Here is a 20,900-nt window from a genome sequence, read left to right on the forward strand (position 1 = left end):
TAAAATGTTTTTGATAAATAAGAGTGCCATTAATTTTTCCGACATCTCTTATTTCCACTTTGATAAGTCCTGTTTCAGATATGAGGAATGAATAACCCTCCAAATATTAGCTTGGTTGTTTCATGATGTAGACTTTTCAATTCTTTCTAAGATAAATTTAGAGCATTCCAACGGCTAAATGAAGGAATCTATTATATATTTACTAACAAATGAGATTTTTTAGGGAATTCGAATGAAATTTCGCCTATGGTACGCTCATCATATCTTTGAGTACATGCACATCCCGAGTTTTTCCTCCATTTTGAGAATTAAATTATTGCTTTCGAGTGTCACATTACACACTTATATATAATGTAAATCTGTGTATAAATATAAATTAGTATTTAGGTCAGAGTCAGTTTGCGTCAATACACGAACATCTTACGTGAGTTTCATACGTGGATGTAGATAATAATACGAACTTCCCCTAGTTACCTGTACGTATCGTATATGTATCACCCATTCCTTACGTGCATACGCACTTTGCTTCTTCCTTAGTGGTAGTTCTCCTCTTTTCACACAAGAACAAAAGCAATGCTCCTCCCACTTACTAACCCCGCCAAAACTACCCACAAGAAATACGAGGCGGAGTCGGTCAGCAAGAAAAAAAAACACTCAGCCCCTGTTTTTCTGCAAAACTCCTAAACGAGATAAAGCTTGCAAGAATATTGCTCGCAATGACGGCAAAGGTGGGAGTGCAAAATAATTTTCCGTTCTAGCTTTCATGTATCTACTTCAATATTCTGAAACAATCAATTAAATGATCATGTTTTTCAAATTCAAATGCGTTTTAATTTTACTTTATATTTTTATGAACAAAATGCAATTGAGAGAATCTAGAAACATAGCACCTACTTTCAGCTTTGGAAATAAAGATGATAAAAGCCGACCAGGCCTTGTCTTAATTGACAAAATTCTGTTATATTGTCATGCTTCAACACGTCAAAAAAGTCTGTTCTTTCGATCTCCGAATTCCTTCCGGAATAAAATCTTTTAGAAAAGTAAAATCTGTTTCCTACCACATCAAAAACACAGTAACCAAAGCTAAAGATGGTTTCATAGATTACAGTGGATATAACTCTGTACCAAGACCTAGGTTGTGTGAAATTCACAAATTAGGAAAACGCAAGTTCCTATCCCAAGGAAACCTATTCGGAAAATTGCAAAAATTATGTGAAGCTGGTGGTGCCTACGGATATCACTTGGGCCCTTAAGTCAGTATACCAGATATTAATGCCCAGTCTTCATTTTCATCCGCATAACCAATGTAATTGTAACTCATCTCCCTTCCTCTAAAGTGACTCTTCTCGCTAGTATTCCAATGTGATGCTTTCTTTCTTCATTCTATCTTTGCTTTCTTTATATCAGCTCTGAACTCGCTCTTCCTTTATAGCTCTCTCTTATTCTATAGCTCTCAAATGACGCTATTCCACGCCTTAAATTCGCATCCTAGGCTCTCATATTTCCTTCTTTTTTCTAGAAACTATTTAACTTTCTTCTGTATACGAGGGTGATCTGAAAAGTTTCCGACCTCAAAAATTTCAGAAATTTTCAAAAAAATATCTTGTATCTTTGTTAGGTCGGAAACTTTTCAGACCACTCATGTATCTGACCACCTAGGGATTAGTTGATAAAATTTGCATCCGCCTGATCATTCCTCATATTTTTCAGTGTCCTCGGTTATTCACAACCTTTCATCGAAGGCAGCAATGAGTAATGTCTCTGGTGCGTCATCTCAAGTAAAGGATGTCGTTCTTCTGTTGAATCCATTTTCGTTTTCTGCTATCATTCCTTCTCTTTAGCTCCAACTCTTTTCTTCTTTTTTTTACTTAATACCACCAAGGGTTAATCATTTTCAGGTATGTCTTCCCTCTAAAGTTTTCCTGCTCAAGCTTAAAATTCTGCCCTCTTCATCTCATACGACTACGACGTGATTATAATTAATGACGGCCCCGGCATAGAATTCCATTGTTAAAATTTACTGGAATCTCTAACAGCGAGTGGTATAATTTAATACAAATCAGGTAAAATCTCTTAGGAGCATCCCCAACAGTTACACTTAGTCTTCATTGAGCTTTTTCGCCTTTAACAAATACTTCACGTTTTATAATTCTACTCTTTTTCCTCCTTTGATATTTGGCTTAATCTATAAAAGTGTCCTACGCGCTTCCTTCAGTGATAGATTATTTCTTCTCTCACTTTTTTGGACTCCCCTGAAAACATAAATCTACTTCCATATCGCTATTGCTATCGCGGCTGAACATAAGAATTGGATCAATCCGATACCTATCTTGACTGGTAGATAGCTCTTAATACTAATTTCAAATATGACTCCTTCACCTAGACTATGTGTGGCTTTCTCAAAAATGCTTGATTTTCATGCACTAGGGCTGAAAGTGTGCAATTACGTACAGTGGAATAGCCGACTAGGCACGTATGATGATATCTTTATCGCGTCCCTCACGAACTATCCAAATTATAACATTTTAAAATTACTGCGTATGTTGTTGTTTCTTCCTTTAAATAGTTGTTAAATATATCTCCCACTCTTTTTCAATGATTTTTAAGCCATTCATATTGCGTGGAGTGCCTCAGGAGAGAACCGGAATGGAAAAGCTACCATTATCTTCTAACCTTTCAAATATACTCCGCCAGCTATGCAAATATACAAGAGATGTAGGATGGGCGCGCGGTTTAAACTAAGGATATTTTGACCATGGAGAGGGGGTTCATCGACACGGAACTGGAGGAAGAGCAACGCCGCATTCTCATGGTACGAATTGCATCATTTGAATCGGTCAAAACTCATAATAAGTGCGCAGTGTCGAGGGATTACGACTGTTTGTTCCAGAAATTGGCTTTCGTAGACAACCACTTATAGGCGTTGGATCGATTCTTCAGGAATAAACTCAAGCCAAGGCACATCGATACTTTTTATACGCAGGATTCCAGACTTCGGCATTTAAAACTAAACGATTTCTCCTTTTGGAGGAATTAATAACAATTATAAATCAGGAAAAAATGAGTACGTAGCAAAGGTTACTCAAATTCTTAAAAAAATTAAAATTTTGAAAATGTTATTGCAGTTTCCGAAAATAAAATTATTAATAATTTTGTTAAACAAAGTTCAGTAGCGATGAAAAAACAGTAAAAATCGCATTGAATCTACACCCTGAATGTACACCATAGGTGTACTACAGCTCTTCCACTGAGACTTTTAAAACCAAAACTACGTTAAATTATACTCGTGATTTTATATATTTGTAATTTGGTATTGATATTGCTGTCAAACCTTGACATTCGACGAACTTCGGTGATATTATACATTGACTGGTAAGGTAAGCTAGAGAATGAACTAGAGAAAATGGTCAAATAATTTGCGACATTAGCTGCTCGAATTCGATTTTTTGTTTAGCCACGAGGAAAGAAATTCAGCTTCCTCTTTTACCCAGTACTCAGAAATGAGACGAATCGTAGAATATATGTCAGAATACCGGAATGAAAGGAAGTGAAATATTACTTTGTATTCTCATTTCATTCTTAAAATGTTTTGATTGTTTTTCTTTTCTAGTGGAAGGAATATTCACTCCAATGAGCAATACTCATTAGAGCGTTCACAGAAATACGAAACTTTAAGGTTAGATTCGGAGGTTAAACCTCGCTTAGCCGGTTATATACATGTATTAATAGGTATTACAACAATGAAATGTTGGTAGCTTTCCATTAGTAATTTCCTGAATTGTTTAACCAAAGACTGCGATTAGAAAATGATGAACTCAATAGATATCAAGTACAAATAAGCCAAGAGAAACGTGAACAATACTGAGTTTAGCAATAAATTATAATATATTTTCAAATCAATACTCACAAAATTCTCCTTTTCACTCAACGAAATAGCATTACATTTGCATATAATTTCAGTTAAATTCTAGTGCTATACATAGATTGACAGTTTTGAGAGAAGTCACCCACAATAACTTAAATGGCATTTCTGTGAACCTAAAACATGGAAAATAAGAACGGAATGAGGGTTGCCAAATTTATACTCAAAGGCTCTTCAACAGTGGGACGTGAAACCCAAGAATAATATTCCATTATTAGCCATGTGTCATAAATGTGTTTAAACTTAAACCAAAGTGCTATCAGAAACACCGTAGCTCCAACCGCAACAATTTGACCATGGCAGTATATTATATTTTCACTACTTTATTATTAGGTTATCTACCGATTAACGATGTTTTGGTTTTTGAATGGAAACAACTACCAAATGAATATTTTGTTTCTCCTAACAAAACGCAACCAACATCCTACTCTACAACAAATCCTTCTTCATCTCTGTGTACTTCCTTCCTCCCTTCATCCCGTCCAACATCCCAAACCCAATCCTATCCTTTCCTCGTTTGCCTAATATTCTCCCCTTTATTAGAGTCTTACAAATCAACTCCCGATCAATTTGCCCTTCATCCATTTTTACTTCCATCTTAAGATTTCTCCTAACGATTTCCTCTCCTCGCCCACCATATCTAGCACTCCCACAATCCTTCTCCGCGCCCACATTGCAAAAGCCGCCAATCTATGTCTACCCTCTGCTTCAGTGACCATATTTCCCCACCGTACATAAGTACGCTCCATATCAAAGTTTTTTGAGTCTTTTCTTAACACCTTTACTCAATTTCCCTGACATCAACTCCTTCCTTCTTGTGAAAGCTTCTTTCCCAAGTGCAATTCCTCTCCTTTCGTCCCCACTACTTTGACCGTGTTGCTCCAAACACTTCCGTGATGCGTTAACTGTTCTACCTGCTTTATATTTTCCTTCCTATTTCAATGCTTAGCTTGGCCTTTTTCTTTCTGGAAAATCGCATAACCTTTGTTTTATTTATATTGATTCCCTATCCATATCAATCGCACTGAATTTCCAATTCACTCAGCAATGTTTGCAACCCATTGGTTGACTGACAAATTAGAGATTGGTAATCAGCAAACCTTACTTATTTTAAGAATTCCCCTCCGACTTTTATTTCTACCTCCAGTTCTTCCCATGTCTCTTTAATCATCTCCTCCTCATATACGTTGAACAGCATCGGTGGCGATGGAAACCTGCCTTACACCTCTTCCTAACAATGCCCATTCGGACTCTCCGTCCCCCGCTCGCACCTGAGCAGTCTGAGCAATGTACAGGTTGCGGATTAACCTCCACTCCCTCCAATCTATTCCTATTTACTTCAATATACTCATTAGTTTTTCCCAATTCACTCTATCAAACGCTTTTTCTAAATCTACGAAAGAGGCAAATACTTCCTGATTGTATCCTATATTCCTCTCGATTAGTGATCTCTATACTGCAATGACATTGTGCGTGCTTCTCCTCTTCCTAAACCCAAACTGATCATCCCCTAAGTAATCATTTGCCTTGCTCTCTATCCTTTTGTCGATGATCCAGAGAACAACTTTAGCTGCATGGGAAATCAAACTTATTGTTCTGTAGTCCTTACATGTTGTAGCATTTATTTCAGGGAATAGGAAATTACACTGATCTCACAAAGTCTTCCGGCCAGATTCCTTCCTCATAGATACTAAGAATCAGTCCATATAGTCTCTTGCTACCACAGTTTCCTAAATCTTTTAGTAGTTCCATAGGAATATTGTCTCTCTCTCATCGTCGAGTATGCCTGGACCTTAACTATCTTCCTCTACGTCATGTTCTCTTTCTATACTTAACCTTGTTGGCCTAAGTTCCTTACCATACATTTCTTCTATATATTTCTTCCATCTCTCTTGGATCTTTTCTGTATCAACTATTACCTTACCCGAATTATCTCTAGCTGTTAGCACAAACCTTTCCTTCTTACTTCCCGATAGTGATTTAACCTTGCTGTAATGCACAGTAATTTCATCCTTCTTCTGCAAACTTTCCATATCTCGCACTATGTCTGCCACCAAACTTCTTTTGCTCTATTTGCTCTCGATCTCAATTTATTATTTAACACTTTGTACTTCCTTTTGCCTAGTTCTGTATTTACATTCTTCCATTTTCTTCTCTCATCTATCTTTCTAATCATCTCATCCGTGATCCATGGTTTCCTTTTCCAATTACCGGTTCCAATAGGTTTTTCGCGGCTTTCGAAGTCCTTTTTTTGATATATTCCCTTATTTCTTAGATAGTACTCTAGTTCTTTTCAATCATTCATTATTTTCTCTACAGCTTACTGCTACTCCTTCCTTCCTTGTGAATTCATTGCACTCCTTATATACAACGAATTTTCGATTAACAGTGCATAAGAAAGCGTAATGAATTGAATAAATACACAGAATTCCTCCTCTATAAGCAAACAAGTTGAAGAATTAACAGAATAAGATCCAATAAAAAATAGAATTCAACTTAAATTCCTGTTTTTAATAATACGAGAATACTGTATTTGAATCTTTTTGATATTGTCATATTCTAAATCAAGAAGCTCTCAAGATTTATAAATCCCATAGTATTCGACTTGTTCACCATTACATTATCTGAAAGGGAGTTGGGAGATATTATCTCGATTTCAAAGAATAGTTATTAAAAAAGAAGTATAATCGTTAGTCGCATAGTTTTCCTAATTCCTTAAAAACCGGCGCTTATGGCGAAAGGGAAAGTTCCAAGAAACGTACGATCATTTTATCAACAAAAATTCACTGGTAAACACTTATATGCTTCTATTGGTCACTCAGTAGGACGATGCGGCAAAGGGTCTGCGCTAAACAGGATTTAACTTAAAGCCCATCTTACAACAAAATATGCAGAGAGACTGGCTCTTTAGTATCCATTGTTTCACGAACATATCACGAACTATTTTATGGTGCATAAGCACTTATATATTACTTCGAGAATTAAGTATTGCTCTTTCCTTTTTCGTAAACTATGAAAAATTGTAATATTTGCAAATAATAGCGAAAATTTCTTTTATTTATTTCTTACCCCGATTTAAGTAAATAAGGTTTTCCGCTGACACCTAGTTCACGATTCATTGAAGTAATCTTGGGTAAGTGAAATTTTTTAAAGCCAAGAATTACTCTCTAAATATATGGAAACATATTTTAAGATTAAAGCGAAAAAGAGAAAGAAAATATAACAAACGATAATCATATTAGAGTTAACTCTTTGGACTAAATGAAATGAAGAAAACTGCTAGGTGCCAACCTCCTTCAAAAATTCAAATCAACAGAAATGATAGCGATAGTAATAACATTAACTCAAAAGGCTAATTTCAGTGAATTTTTGCATCCAATAAAATTGACGACACCTAAACTTGAGTTTTCTCCTCCCTCTTTTCAGGCCTGGAAATTGGCCATTGGAAGAAGCTATCACTTTTAAATGGGATAATAATTGGCACATTTTTTCGCAAATGTTAACTATGTTCAAATGTTACGAATCTATATCCGAGAATGATTTCTCGAATGTAGATTCAACACCACAATTAAAACATGTTTAGTGCTATTGTACAGTATTTGCAATTCTTCAACTGGCGTCATATTCCTAAAAAACTGATTATAGACATTGGACAGCAATACTTACTACAAAGTTAGGAGAATATAGATTGCCTTCTTGGGAATCAGGTAGGAAAGAGTTCAAGTCAAACAAAGTCCTATCAATATCCTATGGAAAGTTATTTTCTTTAGACCCTGATTTCTTAGGTTTATCAAAAGTTAATACAGGATTGCAGTTCGAATTCATCCTTCCCACGATTCCAGATACCTCCTTACTACATATTACCCATTGTTGCAAATAATGCCCGTCATTTTAAATGCCTTGCACCCAGAACATGTCTACTCACAGTTTCTATGCCTGAATCAGTTACCTCTGTATCTGGATATACTGAGGGTTCAATACTTGCTAGACTAAAATATTTGATACCTATTAAAATAAATACATATCGACTCATTTCTGACACGATTGGATCGCAAAAATGTTATGCATTCATTCTAACCCCTCGTGATCCCAGCGACTACATTGAATTCAATATTGGCTAGATGCAGAATAACAATTTAACCGAATGTACAAGTACTAATAATGTGTTCTAAGATCTTTTCGGATTCGCGCATCACCAAAATCTTTTGATAAAATATCAATATTTTCACGAAAACAATGTAATTTTGAGAAAGTGAGACCCTGAAAACTATTTGCTTTAGAGTTTAATTGAGCTTTTCGCCTCCAAAATGATTTCAATAGAATATCTTACTTTCTAACATCGTGATTCCTCAAATGGTAATTCCTTCATTATCAAAATTTAGCCGGGCTAAAAACAGGTTTTCCGGATATCTTTTCTCCATTCTTAACACATCTGAGTTTGGTCTTTAATTATCCTATATTATTTACCCTCATTTTACAATGGGCCTATTAAACAGCGGCGTGGAAGGGCAAAATCAATTAGATCATAAAAAGAACTGTTCTCTTATTTTGGATAAATTATGATTGTAAATAGAAAGAGATTTGAATAAATTAGGACATTAAATTTCTGAGCAAAAGAATCATTTATAAAGAATACTTGTGATGACTGGGACACTAATTTCTGACTTTTTCAGCTAGTTTAGAAAATTTAGCCAGATAACAAAATTTAGCTAGAGACAAATAGCGCAAGGTCTCATTGTTTGAAGCTTGCTCTGTGAGGAAATAAAATATGTTAAGATTGGAACTGAATGGTAGACGGGTGATAGATTAATAACATTAGTTTCATAGTGGCAAAGACCAACGCCAAATAATGTCATATAGAATAGAATTAGTGTCGAGGTTTTTTGGAGAAATTCTTAAAACGGAGAAAGAATGTGTGGATGAAAATATACAATATCCAATTGAATTTGGTGCAGAAATCAAAAATAAATATATGTGATAACAGAAATTTCAGTCAATATGTAGCAGTACATCCCATTTTGTAGCTCCAGTCAAATACTTTCAAACAATCTACTATTATGACCTTATAATACCTCTCATGTACATAAATAATTTAATCACTCGAGAAAACGAGGCGTAGAAAGCGAAACTTTCTTTTCTCTCTCTTTAGATGATAGCTTAAAATGTTTAATAGACTTCTTAAATAGAATAATGCAGAACTTATGTATCCCTGTATGAATATTTCACTAATTACCAACATTTGCGTAAAATATCCCCTTCATTAGTAATTACCGTAGTTCAACATTGATGAGGCAATTTAAGCCCATACGATATTATACGGCATGAAAATCAATTAAACAATTCGCAATAAGAAATCTTATTGCTTTAGCACATCCCAGATAATTAATAATAATAAAAAGTAATTTAGAAAAGTTCTAGGGTTGCTCAACATTTTACATCTCTTTGTTATTAATTTTTTCAAAGACATTGGTAACTCAGGCAAATATTGATTGCAGAAACAAATGGTTTCAATTGCTAATAAAAATCTTCCTTGAACGGCATAAAAATTTCACCTAAACTTCTCATATTTTGCTGGGAACTTCGGTATCACTGGAAAGTTACAAAGTAAAAAGGGAGAAGCATTTTATTTTTCCGACGGAAAAGGGGAGTCGGATCCATGACAAACGCATGAAAGGAATTCCGAAAGCCAAAGACAGCGCAAAAGAAAAGCGGTCACTCGACACAGACTCAATGAATTGTCACTAAGGAAGATATATTGAATTCTGAAGAGATTTCTAAGAGTGAACAAGACTGGCAAACATTCGATGTACTAGAACGCCTAAAGCATAGAAGCAAATATAGCACAGCTAATGGACTAATGAAATTTCCTCGAATAAAAATGAAATATTAGCTGCTGAAAAAGCAAAATTAATACTTTGCTGTAAAAATTATGGTAAGGGAGTCGAAAATATACTTCTCCGTGGAGATTACTGTTTATTTATCAATTTTTATTAAAGGCAAAAAAACTTTTAGCACCATAATTTCGATCATCATCTGACGTAAACAACAAATTATTCATTTTCTATGCTTGAATATTAATTGGAAATTTTCAACAAAAACTTGATCGTACCTTGCTCTCTCCAGATTACTTACATCATAAATACGTATAATAGCCTATATCGAATTAAGTTTGTTGTCTCCGGCGTAACTGAATGGAATTAACACAACATATTGATATGAAATAAGTAACTTTGCAATTCCACGCACTCTCTATTTAGGACACGACCTAGGTTTCGAAGTTGAACGTCATCACATAATCTAATTACGTTCAAGTCGAAACCTTGGTCGAGTTCTAAATAGAGTGTGAATGGAATCACAATATTACTTATTTCATTTCAATACATCGAATTACTTCTGGACTTCATAGTGAGTATGTACTGACTGATATTCTACTGCAAATAGTTACAATTATATTATATCCCGGTCAAGTTGAATGATTTTTTATGCTCTAAAATTGTTGCATTGCGTTACTATTATATTATTACTTTTATCTTTTATTCCAGGGACCTTATTGTATTCATAACTGAATCTTGAAATGAGGAATTGGTATATTTCTTTTAATTACAAAAAAATCCAAGCTATTTCAAGGTACTCCATTCCAGTTTTTGTACAAAATAAACAAGTCAAATCAGAATTGTGCGGCAAAATCTAAAATGATGAAATTCATTTTAAAAAATCCTTAAATTATGTATCTCAAAAATTTTTATGGAAACTTTCAAAGCAGTTACATTTGAATGAATGATTTTCTTTATGCAGTTCATTTGCCAATTAATCTTTCCTTTTATTTTTTAACGTGGTGAGAGGTTACCAGTCATTAGTTTTGAGAATTTCAGTCGCATTTGAGTATTTTTCTCTCGATGTTAAAACATACGGGGGTTTCAATCACATTTTAAATCACGGAATTAGAGAAAATCCTAGTATTCAGGATCGCATATGTATTAAAATAAATCCCATGAATGGCTCATAGTAAAAGAGTATCTAATTCTTATCTAACCCTTAATTTTACGTAGACTCGAACAATATAAAAAAAATCGAAAGAGCCGTTCCCGCCCGCTGCCGCGCATAGATGGATCTTTATTTACGGCTGACAGATCCGGGTTTAACCGAAAGATAAATCCTACGGGTATCATTTTCTGACGAAACTTCTCCATAAAAAGGGATCGCTATAGATTTTATGACAACACTCCGGGTCATAACATAAGCTTAAGCAATAAAAGCAAAATATACCCTTAAATTTTAACTTCAGGCTTTTTACTGCAGTCAAAAAAAAAGGAGTGTAACATATCCAAGAAAATCAATAAACGTTTGAATTTCTTGTGCTGTTACAGGTGACGCCTACACGCATCGGGAGTTATCACCTTGTTCCTCTCCTATTTCGTAATTGGTTGGTATACTACAACTTTTTCCCTTACGTCCTTAAGTAGACACCACTGTGATGGTAAAGTGGCGGAATCCAATGATGAAAAATGAAAAAATTACTGACTGCATTGGGATTTTTATAATATCCCAGAGGTGAATGTTAGGAATAGAAAATTTAATATGGTAAAAACTTTTATAATTTATTAGTTTTATCGCATTTCCATTCATTCGTCAAGAATATTTGTCTCCCTTGCTCATGTCACTGACTTTCATTGACGTGAGGATTTTACGTATCAGATTGTTACAGCATCACGACATCCACCGACACGACAGCCGTCTGCAGGGAATAAAACAAAAATGGCATTAGAGACCAGTCGGTGCCTACAAGGAAAACGCTTTCGGACAAATCGGGAGCCGGAGAAAAACAGCACTGCAGTGTATGCGCCACATTTTCCAATCCCCTTCACGGAATGATGATGTCCTTTGCCGAGCGCAGACAATGCTTCTATAACGATGATGACGTTAGTTCTTTTTACGATCACTCAAGCGACAGCGAATCATTGCCGCTATACGAAAAGGGCAAATGTTATTACGCGAGATTGGAGCTCTCAAATTCCTCCCTGCACACACACACACATTCGCGCGCTCACGCACACAGAAGTGGGCGCGTACACGTCCGAGCGCACAAGGGGGTCTCGTTCGAACCCACGGTCTCCTGCGATCGATAATCGATACCTCCCCATCCCACCGCAGCCATTTTGCCCCCTCCCCTTCCTTTCCTACTTCCCACTTCCCCTCCCCACTCTCCCGCCCACCCATCCCCACGTTGCCCCATCGGTCGTCTTCACTCTTCCTCCTATCCGTCCCCATTCCCTCCCTCTATACTCCTCACGAACGGCCCCTCCTCCACCAGCCGAACAGATCGGGAGCGAGTATGGTGAGGGGAGGGGGTGGGTTGGATGGGGGAGGGATGGCGAGATGGGGGAGGGGTGGTTCGAACGGGGGCGGCGAGAGAGAGAGAGAGAGAAACCTTCGGGGAAGGGAATGTTGCTGTCGAATTTCATAGGTTCCACATTTGAGCCGACATGCATCACGTAACGATTGACGAGGACTCGTTCTCACGCGATTGTAAATAATGGAACGCCTCGGAACTGATGGAAACCGCGCGATCAATTTCGGTAATAGTTTGCCTCAGCCGCGCCCTCGCGCGCGCTTCCACGGACGGAGAGAGAGGTCCACTTGCATGCGCCCATCTATCGGTCCTACCTACCCGCGCCCTATACGTCTGGGCACAACTCCTCCCCCTCTCCCCGCTGCGCTCACACTCCGAAACCCCCCCCCCCTCAGCCCCGCGTGCATTGAGCGGTTCGGACAGACGTCGGTCGGGGGTGGGGGACCTTCCATGGCGCGAAGGAGTAAAAAAAATAGAAAGAGAGAGAGCATAGGAGCGGAAAATTTCGGAAAATACGGCGAATTACGCTCGTGATGGGTTGCGCTCCTGGTCGCGTGTTTATTTTATTTTTCGTTTCAACCCGTACGCCGCTGCGTGCTCTATCGAGGAAAGCGCATCGCGGGAGCTCGGGCTGCAAAGAGAGGAAAAGTCTCAAAAAGCGAAGAAAAAGAGTACGAAAATGAATAATTGAGGTAACACTATGGATTCCCAGCATCGATTAAATCGTAGGCTCGATGCGTGAAGTTATTCCCCCGCCCTTGTACTAAGCTACCTCACCAAAGGGGTTTCCCGATTACGTCATAACCGGTTCTTAGACTGCGAGGCATCTTATGGGTGCTGCGGCCAATCGAAGACGCGCGCGGCAAGTTTGAATGAGACCACTGCGCATGCTAATGTCGGGAGATTCCTGTCCTAACTTACTATGCAAATAAATGAGAAGAAAATAAGTATGTATTAATAAATGCAATTATTTCATTACCTCTAATCAATCATTAGGCCAGTTACGAGTAAATGAAAAAAACAACCGTAGCTATCAGCCCGAAGGTCGGTTTAATAGGTGAGGGTACAGCTCACCTAATACTGAGCCTAATGGTGTGTGAAATTCGCACATAAGAGTTGAGGGATTTCTTCCTTTTTCCTCCATGATGCCACTCTTGATTTCCCAGAAAGATTTGGTACACGAAAAATCAAATATTTTGGGAGAAGCTCAGGGTACCCTGAAGCGACACCCGTAATCGAACCCCGGGACCTCCGGTCAGTGGCCCAGAGGCCTGCCCACTGGCCTGCCACGTCGTTTAGGACTAATCAATTAACGAAAATAAACGAGCTCCATAAAGTGAGTTCCTCGGGGCTTATTCATGATAAATGTAAATGAACATTACCCTGAAAAAAATGTTATCTTGTTACAATATTCGCTTGAAAGAAACAATATAATAGAATCACGGACCTTCAGTTCGTCGCGCGTACATGCAGACATCACATATACAATGCATAAACACCCTTCAATCTTCTAAAAACCGCCTTGGAAATAGGAATCCTGAGTGAATTGTTTTAATCTTTCTCCAGACAAACGGGAGCGGCAACGATAGAACTCTCTTTGACAACTGAAATATTTTATTGGTTGATTTAAGGTTTGTGTTTAATAATGAGAATAAGGTGCTATTAAATCACAACAATAGACAAAAGATTAACAGACATATAAAATGTTAAATTAAATTGAAATTTACGGAAAATATTTAAATGCATGCAGCTTTTGGTGAGTCAACCTATTTTATTTCATGAGCAGTCCAGACGACGCATATTTTCTTATAATTTTGTTATATAATGGAGTCCATTTCCTCCGGTTGCTCTATTTGTCAAATAAGCATGGATTAATTACCGTCTCATAATGTATCACATAATTATCCAATGTGATTTAGCAACATGTGATGATGAGGTAACGTTTCAACAGCCCCGAGAGCAAATTAACGAATCTACCCTAATTGATTCCGTTTTTCATTATTTAAGTCTAATCTTCGTTACACTTCTCTATTAACATTCACGAATGCAAACATTATTATACCTAATAAAAAATCTTTTTTACTTCTTTTGATATATAGTATTACCACACCGCCTACAGCATAAGAAATGGCATAAACCACATACGTTTCACAAAATTTCCACTATTCTTTATTCCAGAAACCTACCTGGATGGCAAAATTTGACAATAAATAAAAAGAAACTCTGCTCCCTAACTCTCACCAAGCCAAAAGAACAGTTTCAGAAGTATTTTCACCTTTTATCAGTTTGGTTACAGGAATTCTTTCGATAAAATATGTACACCAAGAACGAGTAAACCATATACCTGTATAATAAATACATAAGGGTAATATTGTAGTTCCTAGCGATGGTAATGTCTTAATAGTGGATGCTTAGCCATTTTATAAATGAGAAGAATCTGACAAGTGTTCAATAATCAGAACGAAAGTGAATATCTTCCATAGTTACTAAATTCAATGACCATTTTTTACATTATTATAGTTTATCATTCACACTGCTCACTTAGGCATTTTATTCAAAATTGATTCCTAACCTTCCTACCGCTTACTCAGTAAAATGCAAATTAAATAATAATGCAAAATTCAAAATAGCGTATCACTAAGGAAACTCGGAACTTAAAAATATTCCCGCCGCGCATGTCTCTTTCAGGATAGGTGTCAAAAAAACCTGATTTTAGATTATACCAAGAGTATTAATCCCGAACAAATGTTTTCGGTGGAAAATACATTCTACAACCGTGATATAGAAACAGAGACAAGGTGACCACACAGTATTCACTCCTGATAATGCAAAAAATATTAGTTACTAAACAATTACGATTGCTTAAAGGATATAACTGTTTATACCTAACTTACAAGAATACGAGCACTGTTTTTACCACTCTATTTAGCCAACTCAATTTGAATTAATAACATTAAAGCGTGTTTTTATCGGTGGCAGTGATTTATTTCATTCTTAAAGTTTAATTTAGTCAAAAAAATGAAATTTTCTTTTAATACGTTCGTCTTTTCAGATATTTGATGCCATGCGATTTACGAACGTGCAATCTGTATCAACGCAGACAAGGAAAATGAGCACATTTGATGTTTATTTATTCACGCACGTAAATACACACCTCTTTATGCGAGATGCCAAAATCATCAGACGGCGGAGTGTTAACTTTGAGGCAATAAGTAAAAAGCATCTGAATATCACCTCGCAAAAATGGCTCATCCGAGCGCTGCAAGCACGCTGATATGACAATTGCTTCTGACTTTATAATTCTTCGCGTGACTCACGCACCTGGGATTCTGACGGCAACAGTTATGGAAAAGGGCACGTAAATTGCGAGTAAATACCATATCTCGATCGTATGTAAAGCAGTCTTTGAGTTCCTGAACGCTTTAGTCCGAGTGTACGCAGAGTTTATGCACACGGACACCAAAGTAAACCCAAAAGTGGGCATTACGATACACGTACCTATAAGCCATGCGTGAACTTAATTCAGCCATTTGGGGAAACCTTGACCAGCAACAACCATTTCACATTTTAAAAAATGCAATTTTTAGCCATTTCTTTTTGGTTTAACTGTTTGTTTGACTTATATAATTTTATTATATTTTTATTGTACGTTTATTTACTTTATCTCTAAAATATAAACAAACGTAACTAATTCATTATATATTTAATTTTCTAATTAAAACAGCCAACTTCCCTACATCTAAATGTATTTTCAAAACATTTATTCTAAAGTAATTTGGGTTTTGCCTCTCAATAAGCAGTGAGTTACTCTGTTGGAGATAATTATGGATAACTCTGGATATATTTTTTACCATAGCATAGATTATAATAAATTAATTTAACTTTATTTGCATTAAGGTGAACGAGCTAAATCATTTAACTCATAATTAAAATTTTATTTTAATTATTTGAAGTTTTTACATCCCTGTAATTTCAATGGCTATTAAACCCTTTCGAAATGTGACAGCAGCACAAAAATACGGATTCGGTTTTGGAAAAAGAGTTCTCCTACAAATCTTATTTAAATTAGATATGCAATACACATAACGGTACAAATGCCTCCAGATTTTTCTCTGAATATACGTGTCTTTCTACGAGGGTCATCCGGAAAGTAGTACCCGTTCGTGAAATAAAGACACAAAAGTAAATATTAACAAACATAAAAAATTTTATTTGAAAGACGATACTTTAAACTACTTCTCAACATAATCTCCAAGCAAATTAAGGCATTTGTCATAACGTGTGACAAGTTTCTGTATTCCTGCTGCATAGTCCTTCGCCGCCAGCTCATTGAGATACGCGAGGGTCCCATCTTGCACAAATTTTTGCATAATGCAGATGGTGTTTAACAATTTCATGAACAATTGTTCGAGAAACATTGGGAAAATGCTCACAGATGTCATCAATTGTGACGCGCCGATCGTTCCTCACGAATTCGTCAACTGAGCTCACCAGTTGGTCTGTAATGACAGACGGTCTCCCCGAACGCTCATCGTCGTGTGTGTTCCCCCTCCCCATGTTGAAGTTGCGACACCACCGCCGAACAGACGACTCGTCCATTACATTGTCTCCATACACCTCCTTTAATTGGCGATGAATATCACATGGGCGAACGTTTCTTGCATTGAGGAATTTAATCACTGCCCTCACTTCACAACTGGCGGCGTTCTCAATTTTTTTAAACATTGTAAACAATCACAGAAACAACACAGGCAATGCTAGCGTCACGCAACTTGGCTCAGAGAAGGCAGACAAGCCACTGAAGCTATCTGACCTCGTCCAGCGGCTACTCGCGTCGTCAGCACTTCATGCGGCACGAACGGGTACTACTTTCCGGATTACCCTCGTATAACCATTAAGCTCGATGGGCATAGTAAGTTCCCCAATAGAGCTTTAAAAACCTTTAGTCAAGTATTTAGGAATCCTTGCTTGAATAGTGTCGTTGTGCCACTTGGCACACTCAAACCACATCACGAGAGAATACATGAGGAGTCTTGCAAGGAATTCGAAAGCAAAAGGAACCACAGAACCAATGAGAACACTGACCATTATATTAATTAAGCTGATAATAATGATGAGACCTATGCCAGTTACACAATGGTCATTTATGTAATCCAAATGCCAAATAATAATAATATTGGCTTTGCACATTTGCGTACAATTTCTTCTTCAATATTATTAATATTAATATAACATAACATAAATATTAATATAACAGCGTCCTTAAAGATGTTATTTTATGCTTTCAGAAGGCAATGAATTAGGCTTAGTAATGGTCTTACGGATACATAGACAAAGGAACAAACCTCTGAGGTTTGCGGACCAAATAACACTACTCGATGGGGAGAAGGCCTGTTGAGGAAATGAAGATCTATGAATAAGAGGACGAAAATACATAATGTCCAGTTCAATAATTGCAGCATTAACATAATGCTTTTCAATCGAATTAATAAAGATAATTGAAAACACTGCCGAAGGATTCACTAGAGAAACGGGTTGAATATTGTTATTAAGGCATTACGATCACCATAAAAGTTAAAACTAACGGACATGCAGTGAAAGAATTGAAAAAAAACTACAACTACTTGTTATTAAAAAACTACTAATGACAAGAGTATATATAAGCTTAAGATTGAGCTTCATTCAGAGTTACACATCGATTAAACATTTCTCCCACAAACAGCATTATTGAAGGAATATTAGAATAAATATGATACAGAAAAAAAATAAAAACACAACATATTGAGTCAAAAATAAGGAAGTAATTTCAAGAGCTTTTGAAGAGAGAGTTCTAAGGCAGAGACGTTTAAGAAAAGAATAAGAAATAATTGGACACAGGGTAGCCTAGTAAAGACTGCATTGTCAAGTACAGTAGAAATTAAGCACCAATGAGGGAATTACGATGCACTATAAAAAGATACGAGGCCAAAGAAAAACAAGAGGTTGGTGAAGGCAAAAGTTAACAAAAAAGTAAAGAAAAAATAAGGAAAACAGAAAAGAATAAAGATTGAATAGCTCGCGAGGCCACAGTGTAACTTGGAGAGATAATATAAAACAACCCTTGAATCGACAGCATCGGATTAGGACAAACTCAAACACCATTCGCTTACAAGATAGCTTTCTTAAAAGAAAAGGAGAATGGTAGCCGATGTTTTACATTTTCCGGGTAAGCCATTTGTAACCTGAATGTTATTCTACAAACTAGAAAAAAAATTTTCCACGTACGATGAAGTAAAGAATCACCATGTTTTGAGCCCGCAGTGTCTGTGTACTTTTGCCAAAACTCAATATTTATTCCGTCGGCATTGTTGTTCTCGAAGAGAGAATCAAAAAGACTTTGCATTGCCACAAGAAATATTTTTTATTCCCTGTGACACATACATCGTTATGTGGAATATTATCTAATACACAACAATGTATTTCCGCCAATTATCTCTCTCAACTATCTCTCAAATCTATTGCCATTGATTAACTTGTGCAAAGAAAAGTTAACGTTTGTGGAGGATGATATCATTTATATTTTTCCTCCGACGCTTTTAATGAATCAGAGACTTTGAAGATGGGATGGTGTGGTGCGATTAAAAGGAAGTGAGAATAAAAGGAAAAATTAATAAAAACATAAACATTTCGACTGAATGATATGTTGCTCATTATCTCTGTGATTATTCAAGAAAAACTACAATTCCCTGTATCATAGTATATATCTTTTACTTACTTCTTTACGTTACTTTAAATCACTAAGAAAATAATATTTTGGCTTTATGCAAATATAACTTTCAAAAGCATGATCTTCGTGAAAAACTCGTATTATCACTCTCATAAGTATATAGATAGCAAACACTCAATAAAAGCGAGGGGTAACACGAGACCTTCGAGATGAAGAAAGCAAAAAAAATGAAAAAATGACTTCGCAAGAATATGCGAAATCAAGAATGCTGTCCTGTACCAAAATTGAAGGAAGTGGATGAATCGTACAGTGTGGCCAATAATGGCCTATACAAGAAATAGCCAAGAGAAAATTTCAGTGAAAAAAGCAATGGGGAAAAAAAGATATTAATTACAAGAAACTACGGGAGATGCCGGTAGAGTAACTTTTAACAGTCTTCGGCTAATATGCATTTCAATGAAACGAATTCAGAGTGTAAAAATCATTCACCTTGGTCAAGGTGAATGATTGCTCAAGAAAAGAGATTAGCAAGTACAGTTTGTAGAGCTACTAAAAACCCAGCATCGGATTTATAAAGCTTGGAATGCTGTTCCAGAGAAGAAAATAAATGAGAAACTATAAATAATTAGCAAATGATAAATTTCCTTTTCTCCCATCTATGCCCATTTTTTTGCTCATTTTCCTGTACACCGTTGAACCGCAAAGTTAATCTATTCACAACCTGATAACACCCTAGTAGGTGAAATTAATGAATCCAAATCACAGAATAAGTTCTTTATTCACGCTTTTTTTAAATTTTTGATAAAAGCATGGGCATTGTACATTTTAATTTGAGATGTTTATTCGTTAAATGCCAATCATTGCATAATTATATTGAGTATATGTAAACAGATAATATTTTTGGTGACTTTGAATTCATTATACTACGCGTATTAGGGGTTATCTATTCGCATACTGTATTAAAATCTCATAACAAATTAGAAATAAATGCCTAATCAGGAAAGGAATAAACTAAATGCTTAATTCTCAATAAAACATTTAATTTTGATGAGCTACATCTGGCTTTCCCTTGACCTACCGAAATTTGATATAGGAAATATAACATATGGCAAATGTAACATATGGCTTCTAGCGTATGTATTTGATGGATTTATTTATGTATGGACTTTTAATTTAATGAATTAAAGAAATCATATTCATAATCATAAAGAAAGAAAGATAATTTTAGATACGGACCTGGCATTATTTAATGTTTATATTGTTATGTCCATTACCACAATGCTTAATCAGGGCGAAAGTTTTCATTTGATTAATGGAAATTCCTAATATATTTTTCACTTATAAAATTAAAATACACTTGACATCTTAGGGGGAACTTGAAATGAAATTAGCAACATATTTTAGGTAAAAAAATGAATTATAAGTTGGCAGCGAGTTAAAATGTTACTATTTTTAATGCCCGGAAGTTCGGGTTTTATTTGGTGTAATGGCCTATGTAATGCGGTCAATGATATAAAAAATTAAGCATGGGATAAAACCAGAATTTTTTCGTATTTTGGATATAGAGAAGTTGTTTTCCATAGGGGAGATTGGGAAGATTTACCGAATGTATTGCAGGAGTAAACCAGAGTGATCCGAAAACTATAGGTGCGTGTGGCGGATGAAGAGTGGTGATAGGCAGTGTTGGACGGGGGAAGTAAGGCATGACAGTTCATTATGGCCCAATATATATATATATATATATATATATATATATATATATATATATATATATGCTTTCGTAGACGTAACACGGAAGTGCCGAATAGTACAATGCACAGTAACACACAATATAGAAACACAAAAAAAGAGAACACTCACACGTATTTTCTTGATATTACGACGGAAACAATCCGTCTTCCTCTGAAGATATAGAAGCAATC

The sequence above is a fragment of the Hetaerina americana genome, unplaced genomic scaffold, assembly GCF_022747635.1.
Source record: "Hetaerina americana unplaced genomic scaffold, ioHetAmer1.1.p SCAF_3, whole genome shotgun sequence".
Lineage (NCBI taxonomy): Eukaryota > Metazoa > Arthropoda > Insecta > Odonata > Calopterygidae > Hetaerina > Hetaerina americana.